This window comes from Eschrichtius robustus, chromosome 3, assembly GCF_028021215.1.
Source record: "Eschrichtius robustus isolate mEscRob2 chromosome 3, mEscRob2.pri, whole genome shotgun sequence".
Lineage (NCBI taxonomy): Eukaryota > Metazoa > Chordata > Mammalia > Artiodactyla > Eschrichtiidae > Eschrichtius > Eschrichtius robustus.
Genome location: NC_090826.1, coordinates 57,946,947 through 57,959,781, shown reverse-complemented (window position 1 = coordinate 57,959,781; position 12,835 = coordinate 57,946,947). Strand labels below are relative to the sequence as shown.

At 36.0% G+C, this 12,835-nt stretch overlaps 1 protein-coding gene and 1 pseudogene across 1 annotated transcript in view; one reads left to right on the top strand and one right to left on the bottom strand.

Annotated features, from left to right (window-relative positions):
- Nucleotides 1–12,835, top strand: part of DNAI4 (dynein axonemal intermediate chain 4) — a 123,861-nt gene that overhangs the window by 40,440 nt on the left and 70,586 nt on the right.
- LOC137761103 (heterogeneous nuclear ribonucleoprotein A1-like) lies at nucleotides 9,843–10,858 on the bottom strand (annotated as a pseudogene).

Sequence of the window (12,835 nt, the reverse complement as noted above, 5' to 3'; positions counted from 1 at the left end):
GTGGAATATCAAAGGATCCCCAAGTAGCCAAAACAATTTTGAAAAAGAACAAAGTTAGAGAGCTCATACTTCCTGATTTGAAAACTTGCTATAAAATTATAGTGATCAAAATGGGTGGTACTAGCATAAAGATAGATATATAGACCAAAAGAATAGAATAGAGATCCCAGAAATAAACCCTCACATATATGGTTAAATGATTTTTGATAAAGGTGCCAAGACCATTAAATAGAGGTAAAATAGTATTTTAAGCAACTGGTGCTGGGACAACTAGATAGCCATATGCAAAAGAATAAACTTGGATTCAGAGCTCATATCATATACAAAAATTAACTCAAAGTGGATCAACGATTTAAGTGTAAGAGCCAAGATTATAAAACTCTTAGAAAAAAATTGGGGTAGATATTTTTGCCCTTTGCCTTGATAATAGATTCTTAGATATGACACTAGAAGCATGGTGAACAAAAGAAAAAAATAGATTTATTGAGCTTCATCAAAATTAAAAACTTCTGTGCATCAAATAACTATCAAAAAAGTGAAAGGACAACTTACATAATGGAAGAAAATATTTGCAAATCGTATCTCTGTTAAGGTCTAGTATCCAGACTATAGAAGGAACTTTTATAATCCAAGAACAAAAACACAAACAACGCAATTAAAAAATGGGCATAGGACTTGAACAGACATTTTTCGAAAGAAAGAAAACAAATTGGCCAACAAGCACAGGAAAAGGTGTTAAACACCATTAGTCATTAGAGAAATGCAAATCAAAACCACAATGAGATTAAGGACCTAAATGTAAGACCTGACACTATAAAACTCTTAGAGGAAACATAGGAAGAACACTCTGACATAAATCGCAGCAAGATCTTTTTTGACCCACTTCCTAGAGTAATGGAAATAAAACCAAAAATAAACAAATGTGACCTAATGGAACTTAAAAGCTTTTGCACAGCAAAGGAAACCATGAACAAGATGAAAAGACACCCCTCAGAATGGGAGAAAATATTTGCAAATGAAGCAACTGACAAAGGATTAATCTCCAAAATATACAAACAGCTCATGCAGCTCAATATCAAAAAAACAAACAACCCAATCAAAAAATAGGCAGAAGACCTAAATAGACATTTCTCCAAAGAAGACATTCAGATGGCCAAGAGGCACATGAAAAGCTGCTCAACATCACTAATTATTAGAAAAATGCAAATCAAAACTACAATGAGGTATCACCTCACACCAGTTAGAATGGGCATCATCAGAAAATCTACAATAAATGCTGAAGAGGGTGTGGAGAAAAGGAACCCTCTTGCACTGTTGGTGGGAATGTAATTTGATACAGCCACTATGGAGAACAGTATGGAGGCTCCTTAAAAAACTAAAAATAGAATTACCATATGACCCAGCAATCCCACTACTAGGCATATACCCTGAGAAAACCATAATTCAAAAGGACACATGTACCCCAGTGTTCATTGCAGCACTATTTACAATAGCCAGGACATGGAAACAACCTAAATGTCCATTGACATATGAATGGATAAAGAAGTTGTGGTACATATATACAATGGAGTATTACTCAGCCATAAAAAGGAACGAAATTGGGTCATTTGTAGAAATGTGGATGGACCTAGAGACTGTCATACGGAGTGAAGTGAGTCAGAAGGAGAAAAACAAATATCATATGTTAATACATATATGTGGAATCTAGAAAAACAGTACAGGTGAACCGGTTTGCAAGGCATAAATAGAGACACAGATGTAGAGAACAAACGTAGGGACACCAAGGGGGGAAACTGGGGGGTGGGGGTGGGTGGGATGAATTGGAAGATTGGGATTGACATATATACACTAATATGTACAAAATAGATAACTAATAAATATAATAAAATTGGAGGAATTACATTAAAAAATTGAATTAAAAAATTGAATTAAAAAATTTAAAAAAAAACCCACAATGAGTTACTACTTCTCACACATTAAATGGCTATAATTAAAAAAACAAGTGTTGACAAAGAAGTTGAGAAAATGGAGTTCCCATACAGTGCTGTTGGGAATGTAAAATGGTACAGCTGCTGTGGAAAGCAGTTTGGTAGTTTCTCAAACAATTACACAGAATTGCCATATGACTCAGCAATTCCACTCCTAGGTATATGTAATACCCCACAGAATGGAAAATAGGTACTCAAATATATGTACACACATGTTCATGGCAGCAATTTTTACCATAGTCAAAAAGTAGAAACAACTGAAATGTCCATCAATGGATGAATGGATAAACAAAATGTGTAAATACATGCAATGAAATATAATTCAATCACAAAAAGGAATCAAGTACATTCTCTGAGCAACTTCCCCTATTCTACCCTGGAAGATGTCAGAAATTTCTTCTCTGGAGAGGACAAAACAGAGGCTCTTTAGCTGGGGAACACCAGGCACAGATCAAGACATGGGTACTTAACAAACAAACAAAACAAACAAACAAAAAACAGGCATACTGAATGCTACACAAAGAGACTCCTCTGAAATCCTCTCCTCTGTCATGGAAGGCTTGTAGAACATAGGTAGCAAGACTCTTAACCATCCATTATCTGGATGTACCACAGTTAATTTATCCATTTACCTACTGAAGGGCATCTTGATTGTTTCAAGTTTTGGCAATTATCAATAAAGCTGCTATAAATATCTGTGTGCAGGTTTTTGTGTAGACATAAGTTTTTAACTCCTTTCGGTAAATATCAAGGAGCACTATTGCTGGATTGTATGGCAACAGTATTTTTATTTTTGTAAGAAATAGCCATACAGTCTTCCAAAGTGGCTGTACCATTTTGCATTCCCAGAAGCAATGATGAAGAGTTTCTGTGGTTCCATGTCCTCACCAGCATTTTGTGTGTTTTTTTTTTTTTTTTGCAACTCATTTTTGTTTGTTTGTTTGGTTGGTTTTTTGGCTGCATTGTCCAGCTTGAGGGATCCTAGTTCCCCAACCAGGGATGGAACCCAGGCCCCAGCAGTGAAAGCATCAAGTCCCAACCATGGGCCACCAGGGAATTCCCCTCATTTTTGTTTTAATTTGTACTTCCATGATGACATATGATGTGGAGCATATTTTTGTATACTTACTTGCCATCTGTATGTCTTCTTTGATGAGGTGTCTGTTAAGCTCTTTGGCCCATTTTAAAATTTGGTAGTTTGTTTTCTTATTGTTAAGGATCAAAAGATATTTGTATATTTTGGACAATAGTCCTTTTTCAGATGTATCTTTAGCAAATGTTTTCTTCCAATATGTGGCTTGTCTTGTTGTTCTCTTGACATTTCTTTTTACAGAGCAGACATTTTTAATTTTAATGAAGTCCAGCACATCTATTATTACTTAATGGATTGTGCTTTTGCTGTTTCTAAAAAGTCATTGCCATACCCAAGGTCATCTAAATTTTCTCCTATGTTTTATTCTAGGAGTTTTCTAGTTTTGCTTTTACTTTTAAGTCTATAATGAGTTTTTAGTTAATTTTTCTGAAGGATGTAAGATCTGTGTATAGATTACTTTTTTTTTTGCATTTGGATGTCCAGTTGTTCCAGCACCATTTGTTGAAAAGACTATCTTTGCTCCATTTGTTTTTTTCATTCCTTTGACAGAGATCAACTGACTATATTAATGTGGGTTTATTTCTGAGCACTCTATTGTGTTCTATTCACATTGTCTTGATTACTGTAGCATTGTAGTAAGTCTTCAAGTTGAGTAGTGTCAGTCCTCCAACTTTGTTCTTTGTCTTCAATATTGTGCTGGCTCTTCTGGGTCTTTTGCCCCTTCACATAAACTTTAGAATCAGTTTGCTGATATGCACAAAATAACTTGTTGGGATTTTGATTGGGATTGCATTGAATCTATAGATCAATTTGGGAAGAACAGACATCATGACAATGCTAAGTCTTCCTATTAATAAACATGGAATATTTCTCCATTTATTTCATTCTTTGATTTTGTTCATCAGAGTTTAGTAGTTTTCCTCATAATAGATTTTGTACATATTTTGTTAGATTTATTACTATTCCATTTTTAGGGTGCTAATGTAAATCATATTGTTTTAAATTTCAAATTCCTTTGTTCATTGTTGGTATACAGGATAGAGATTGACTTTTGTATAGTATTAACCTTGTACCCTGCAACCTTGCTGTAATCACTTACTAGTTCAGTAGTTTTTGTTAATTCTTTCAGATTTTCTATATAGATGATTATGTCATCCGAGAACAAAAACAGCTTTATTTCTTCCTTTCCCATCTGTATTTCTTTTATTTCCTTTTTCTTATCTTACTGCATTAGCTTGGACTTCCAGTAGGATGTTGAAAAGGAGTGATGAAAGGGGACATCCTTGCCTTGGTCCTGATCTTAGTGGAAGATCTTCTAGTTTCTAGAAGAAACCCATTAAGTATGTTAGCTGTAGGTTTTTATAGATGTTCTTTGTCAAGTTAAGTTCCTCCTCTATTCCTAAATTACTGAGAGTTTTTATCATGAACGAGTGTTGGATTTTGTCAAGGGCTTTTTCTGAATCTGTTGATATGATCAAGTCATTTTTCTTCTTTGGCCTGTTGATGTGATGGATTAATTACATCAATCAATTTTCCAATGTTGAACTAGCTTTGTATACCTGGGATAAACTCCACTTAATTGTGGTGTATAATTCTCTTTATATACTGCTGGATTTGATTGGTAATATTTCATAGAGGATTTTTGCATCCGTGTTCATGAGAGTTACTGTTCTGCCATTTTCCTTTCTTATGGTGTTTTTGTCTGTTTTTGGTATTAGAGTAATGCTGGCCTCAAAGTATGAGTTAAGAAGTATTCCCTCTGTTTCTATCCTCTGAAAGATATTGCAGGGAATTGGTGTAATTTTCTCCTTAAATTATTGGTAGAAATCAGTGGATCTATCTGGGCCTGGTGCTTTCAGTTTTGGAAGATTATTAATTATTGATTCAATTTCCTTAATTGATATAGGGCTGTACAGATTGTCTATTTCTTCTTGTGTGAGTTTTGGCAGATTGTGTCTTTCAAGGAATTGGACAATTTCATCAAGGTTATCAAATCTAGTGGCATAGAGTTGTTCATAGTATTCCTTTGTTATCTTTTTTTTTTAAATAAATAAATTTATTTATTTATTTATGGCTACGTTGGGTCTTTGTTGCTGCATGCAGGCTTTCTCTAGTTTTGGCGAACGGGGGCTGCTCTTCCTTGCCGTGCGCAGGCTTCTCATTGCAGTGGCTTCTCTTGTTGTGGAGCACGGGCTCTAGGCATGTGGGCTTCCATAGTTGTGGCACATGGGCTCAGTAGTTGTGGCTCGTGGGCTCTAGAGCACAGGCTCAGTAGTTGTGGTGCACGGGCTTAGTTGCTCTGCAGCATATGGGATCTTCCTGGACCAGGGCTTGAACCCGTGTCCCCTGCATTGGCAGGCAGATTCTTAACCACTGCGCCACCAGGGTAGTCCCCTTTGTTATCTTTTTAATGTCCATGGAATATGTAGTGATATCGTCTCTTTCACTTATGATATTAGTAATTTTTTTCTTAGTTATCCTGGCTAGAGGCTTATTGATTTTATTAATCTTTTCTAAGAACCAACTTTTAGTTTCATTGACTTTCTCTATTGATTTCCTGTTTTCAATTTTACTGATTTCTGCTCTAATTCTTTTTTTTAATTAATTAATTTATTTATTTATTTTTGGTTGAGCTGGGTGTTTGTTGCTGTGCGCCGGCCTTCTCTAGTTGCAGCAAGCAGGGGCTACTCTTCGTTGCGTTGCCCAGGCTTCTCATTGCGGTGGCTTCTCTTGTTGCAGAGCACGGGCTCTAGGTCTGCAGGCTTCAGTAGTTGTGGCTTGTGGGCTAAGAGCGCAGGCTCAGTAGTTTTGGTTCATGGGCTTAGTTGCTCCGCGGCATGTGGGATCTTCCTGGACAAGGGAACGAACGAACCCATGTCCCCTGCACTGGCAGGCGGATTCTTAACCACTGCGCCACCAAGGAAGCCCTGCTCTAATTCTTTTTTATTTTATTATTTTTCATTGAGATATAATTGACATATAACATTAGTTTCGGGTGTACAACATATCAATTAGATGTTTGTATATATTGTGAAATGGATCATGATCATGATCATAAGTCTAGTTAACATTCGTCACTGTACATAGAAAAGTTTTTTTCTTGTGATGAGTAGTTTTAAGATCTACTCTCTTAGCAACTTCCAAATATACAATACGGTATTATTAACTACAGTCACCACTCTGTACATTACACCCCCATGCCTTATTTATTTTATAGAGGGAAGTTTGTACTTTTAACCACCTTCACCCATTTCGCCCACCCCTCACTCCCTTGCCTCTGGCAATTACCAGTCTGTTCTCTGTGTCCGTGCTCTCTCTCTCTCTCTCTCTTTTTTAGATTCCACAGATAAGTGAGATCATAAGGTATTTATCTTTTTCTGTCTGGCATATTTCATGTAGTATAATAATCTTAAGATCCATCCAGGTTGTTACAGATGGCAAGATTTCATTTTTTCATGGCCATGTATTATTACATTATGTATATATACCACATCTTCTTTATCCATTCATCCCTCAAGGATCACCTAGGTTGCTTCCATATTTTCGCTATTGTACTAATTTTGCTATGAACGTGGGGGTGCATATATCTTTTCAAGTTAGTGTTTTCCTTTTCTTCTTATAAATGCCTAGAAGTGGAATTGCTGGATGATATGGTAGTTCTATTTTTAATTTTTTGAGGAACCTCCATACTGCTTTTCATAGTGCTTACACCAATTTACATTCTCACCCATGGTGCACAAGTGTTCCCTTTTCTCCACATCCTTGCCAACACTTATTTTTTGTATTTTTGATAATAACCGTTTTAACAGGCATGAGATAATATCTCATTGGGTTTTGATTTGCATTTCCCAGTTGGTTAGTGATGTTGAGCACCTTTCAAGTACCTGTTGGCTATCTGCATGTCATCTTTGAAAAAAGTCTATTCAGGTCCTCTGCCCATTTTTAAAATTAGGTTGTTTGTTTTTAATGTTGAATTATGTGAGTTCTGTGTATATTTTAGATATTAACCCTTTATAAGACATATTGCTTGAAAATATCTTCTCCCATTCAGTAAGAGGCCTTTTCATTTTGTTGATAGTTTCCTTTGCTGTGCAAAACTTTTTAGTTTGATATACTAGTCCCATTTGTTTAATTTTGCTTTTGTTTCCCTTTCCTGAGGAGACATATCCAAAAAATTATTACTAAGACCAGTGTCAAAGAGCATACTTCCTATGTTTTCTTCTAAGAGTTTTATGATTTCAGGTCTTACATTCAAGTCTTTAATCCATTTTGAGTTAATTTTTATGTATGGTGTAAAATAGTGATCTAGTTTCATTCTTTTGCCTGTGGTTGTCCAGTTTTTCCAACACCATTTACTGAAGAGACATTTCTTCCCCCATTGTATATTCTTGGCTGTTTTGTTACAAATTAATTGACAATATATATGTGGGTTTATTTCTGAGCTCTCAGTTTTGTTCCATTGATCTATGTGTCTGTTTTTATGTCAGTAGCATACTGTTTTAATCACTATACCTTTGTAATATAGTTTCCTTTTCTTTTTCTTTTTGGCTGTGTTAGGTCTTCGTTGCTGTGCGTGGGCTTTCTCTAGTTGCAGTGAGCGGGGGCTACTGTTCGTTGCAGTGCACAGGCTTCTCGTTGTGGTGGCTTCTCTTGTTGTGGAGCACAGGCTCTAGGTGCGTGGGCTTCAGTAGTTGTGGCATGTGGGCTCAGTAGTTGTGGCTCACGGGCTATAGAATGCAGGCTCAGTAGTTGTGGCACACGGGCTTAGTTGCTCCGCGGCATGTGGGGTCTTCCTGGACCAGAGATCAAACCCATGTCCCCTACATTGGCAGGTGGATTCTTAACCACTGAGCCACCAGGGAAGTCCTGTAATATAGTTTCAAATCAGAGAGTGTGATGCCTCCAACTTTGTTCCTTGTTACACAAGATTGCTCTGGCTGTTTGGTTTTTCTTGTGGTTCCATACAAATTTTGGGACAATTTGTTCTATTTCTTTGAAAAATATCATTGGAATTTCGATGGAGATTGCATGGAATCTGTGGAGTGCCTTGGGAAGTATGGACATTTAACAATACTGATTCATCTAATTCATGAGCATGAAATATCCATTTATGGATATTTGTGTCTTCCATTTATTTGTGTCTTCCCATTTATTTGTGTCTTCTTCCATTACTTTCATTAATGTCTTGTGGTTTTCAATATAGAGGTCTTTCAACTTCTTGGTTAAATTTATTCCTAGGTGGTGTTTTTTTGGGGTGGGGGGATGCATTTGTGAATAGGATTTTTTTCCTTTATTCCTCTTTGTGATAGCTTGTTATTGGTGTGTAGAAATGCAGCAGATTTTTGTGTATTGATTTTATATCCTGTAATTTACTGAATTACTTTATTTGTTCTAACAATTTTTTGATGGAGTCTTTAGGCTTTTCTGTATATAATATGTCATCTGCAAAGAGTGACAGTTTTACTTTTTTCTTTCCAATTTGGATGCCTATTTCTTTTTCTTGCCTATTTTCTCCATCTAGGACTTCCAATATTATGTTGAATAAAAGTGGAAATTGTGGGCATCCTTGTCTTGTTCCTGATCTTAGAGGAAATGCTTTCAGCTTTTTATTGTTGAGTATGATGTTAGATGTGGGCTTGTCATATATGGCCTTTAATATGTTGAGGTCTGTTCCCTCTATACCCACTTTGTTGACAGTTTTTATCATAAACGGATGTTGACTTTTGTCAAATGCTTTTTATCCTCTATGATCATATAGTTTTATGCTCATTTTGTTAATGTGCTATATCACACTGACTGATTTGGGGATAAAAATTTACGCTTGATCCCATTCTAAAGTTCAACATTTTTATTCTCTTTTCCCATCTTATGTTTTTGATGTCACATTTTATATCTTTTTAGTTTATGTATTCATTGACTAATTATTGTCATCATAGCTATTTTTACTATTTTTTCTTTTAATCTTCATACTAGCTTAAAAGTGATTACTCCACTACCTTACTATATATTTACCTTTTCAGTGAGACTTGTTCTTTCATGTTTCCTTGTTACTAATTAGCATCCTTTCTTTTCAGCTTAAAGAAGTCCCTTTAGCATTGTTTTTCAAGGGGGTATTAAATCGTTTATTGGTTACACATGATAAAGGATGCTACACAAGCTTCATTCCCATCTATAACTTTATCTGGTACCATAATTCAATTTAGATATATCGCATAGGATGTGCCAAGAATCACATTAATAACCAAAAAACTCCATGACTTTGCTTGGGTGACCCTTTTAACGGTGAACTCCAGGTCACAACACAGTAACTGTCAGTTCAACTACACCAAGGTTTCTGAAGACAATGGCTTCTCCACCCAAGCAGGTTGTAAATAAATTTCACATGGAACCTGGCATTACCCTGAAGGAATTCTAACTTCACACTGTTGGGGTAGTTTACCAAAATGGCTTCTGAGTAGACTAACTTTACATAGCACATTTTAAAAAGACACATTTATTCAGTGTCATGATCAGACTATTACATTTAGCAATCAACAACATGGGTGCAAAAAACAAAAAATCTACATTAAAACCCTTTGTTGGAATGCTTTATACTTTCCACAGAACAGAAACTAAAATAACCTGTTATACAATTAGTCATAAATACAGTCCTCGAGCTTTTTTTTGCCCATACACATGAGTATTGTCTAAAACATGTCTTCTTTGTAGCACCTAGGCCCTGCCACCACTGTGCTTGGCTGAGTTCACAAATCTGTTGTAACCTGTAGCTTCCCTGTCACTTCTCTGGCTCTCCTCTCCTGCTAAGCTTTGTTTCCTGGCAGCAATTAAAACCTTCTGCCACTGCCATAGCTACTGCTGCTGCTGGAACCACCATAGCCACCTTGGTTTCGTGGTTTGGCAAAGTATTGACCCCTACCACCACAGGGCCCAGAACTTCTGCCTCCAAAGTTTCCTCCTTTCATGGGTCCAAAATTTGAAGACTGATTATTATAATTGCCAAAATCATTGTAGCTTCTGCCACCTCCAAAACTGCTTCCATCATTACCAAATCCATTATAGCCATCCCCACTGCCACCATATACCCCACCACCACAGCTGCCACCAAAGCCACCTCGACCACTGAAGTTTCCTCCACAACCGAAGTTGTAATTCCCACCAAAACCACCTCCGTGACCACCACCAAAGTTTCCAGAACCACTTCCACTTCTTTGGCTGGATGAAGCACTAGCCATCTTTTGCTTAGATAGGGCTTTCCTTACTTCACAGTTGTGGCCATGCACAGAGTGGTATTTCTGAATGACAATCTTGTCTATGGAGTCATGGTCATCAAAGGTTATGAAAGCAAAGCCTCTCTTCTTGCCACTGCCTCGGTCAGTCATGATTTCAATCACTTCAGTTTTCCCATACTGTTAAAAAAACAATCTCTGAGGTGATGTTCTTCAGTGTCTTCTTTAATGCCACCAACAAAAATCTTTTTCACAGTTAAGTGTGCACCAGGTCTTTGAGAATCTTCTCTTGAGATGGCCTTCTTTGATTCACAACTCTTCCATCCACCTTTTGTGGCCTTACATTCATGGCGGTAACCACCTCTTCCACAGTGGCATATGTGACAAACCCGAAGCCTCTGGAGTGGTGAACTGTGTGGTGAACGCACACAGTCTGTGAGCGTCCCCCATTGCTCACAATGGCTCCTCAGACTCTCATTGGTTGTTTCAGAGCTCAAACCTCTGATGAAGAGCTTTCGCAGCTGGGAGCTGGGAGACTCTGACTTAGACATGACGGCAGTGGAGGAGGGGAGACTTCAACGATGCTTACTCGGCAGCATGCACAGGCAGAAAGGGTCCTTGAGCTTTTCTTATGAGGCCAGTTTAGTGGTGATAAATTCTTTTAGCTTTTGCTTATCTGGGAAACTCTATGTCTTCTTCAATTTTGAATGATAACTTTGGCAGGTAGAGTATTCTTGGTTGGAAGTTTTTTTCTTTCAGCACTTTTAATACATCGTTATACATTATGTATTTATGGAGCAATAAAAAAGCATGTCTTCCTTGCCTGATTTTGGTTGAAATTGAAAGAGATTCAGGAGTCACAGAGATGGAAATAAAAGTAGTACCTTTATTACTGATGAAGTTAATTGAAAAATGTTGCCTTAAATCCACAGCTAAGTGGACTTGCTGTTTTTCCCCTCCAGAATAGATCTTACCAAGAGTAACTGGCACAGCTAGAAAAGCACAGACCTCCTCTGCATGGGTGAGAACAGACCAGAATGCATGCTTTTTGCAAGTGAGCAGGCTTAACAAAAGAATCCAGAAGTGGCTGAGCTGCAATTCCTTCTCCTAAACTCTCTTATAGGATTAGCCATTTCTCTTTCCCTGGCAATTAGTGAATGAGGGACATCAAGAAGCCAGAAATGTCAATTTAGCTGAAGTTGCCTCTGTAAAGATTCACAAAAACTGAGGAAAAGTTTTCCCACCTAACAGTATACATACAATAATTTATTATAGAATGTCATTTCAAATAAATGGATAATTCAATAAATGAATTAGTGTTCCTGGCTAACTTTTGAAAATACAGTTAAATCCTAAAACTCGGTAGGTTTCATAAAAACAGTTTGTTTTCTATGTATATTATACTACAATAAAAATTCTTTTTAAAAAGTATGTGTGATATGAGCTCATTTTTATTAAAAAAATGCATATATATTTGTTCGTATACAAACACATATATATTTATGTCAGTCTGGAAGAACATGCATGAAAATGTTAGCAGTTATTGTTTTTAGGTGATGGAAGTGTAAGTCTTACCTTTTCTTTTACAGTAAGCATGTCTTTTTACTCAGCTAAAATAAAATTATTTTTCTATAAATGTTATGTGGCCAATTGTTACTCTTTTATAGTCTGAATTAAAATAATAGAAGCAATGTTTTAAAACTTGTAACAACTATTTGCACAATCGTACACTCAGAAATGCTCAAAACATAGGTATAGTAGGGAATACTTTTTTTTCTGATAGTAGTTAAAATAAGATTTCTTTAATAGTGTATGACAGTATAAAATTGGGAAGTCACACTCATTATTCTATCTTTACATGATATTATGGCATGTACATAATATCTGTTTCTTAGGTTTTCTCTTTCTTAGGTTAATTCAGTTTATTCCAGTGAACAAATGTAATGATGTTACCTAAACTAAAATTACCAACGCATGTTATTTGTTATCTTTAAAGAAGAAACAACTCTAAATCACCCCAACATTTTACATTGCTCATTTATAACTTGTATATTTATTTATGTAACAATTATCTTATTAGTGACCATGTAACAATATATTTCTATATGCTCAACTTACTAAACTTTTAGTTAAAGGAAGAAAAAGAAGGTTAGGTAATTCAAAATTCAAATAAATAATTTCTTTCTAAGGTCTTTTACTTTGTGACCATGGAAATTGTACCCTTTTCAATTCAGCAAAATATACTAGGTATTTATTTACTCTGTGCATGACTTTGTTAGATACTATCAAGATAAGTTCATTAAGATAGAAATGTTATTATGAGATGTGAATTAACATTCTTACTAATTGAAAACATTGTTAAATACCAGAGCTCCTTCATTCCACATCATGAAAATAAAAGTCCTAACAATGAAGTAGTTGCATTTATTAGATCTAGATCCTGTTTTGATTTTCAGGGAAAATAACTTTTTATTATATCACTGTATTATATCACTTTAACTGAAAGTTTAGTAAGGTTAGCATGTAGG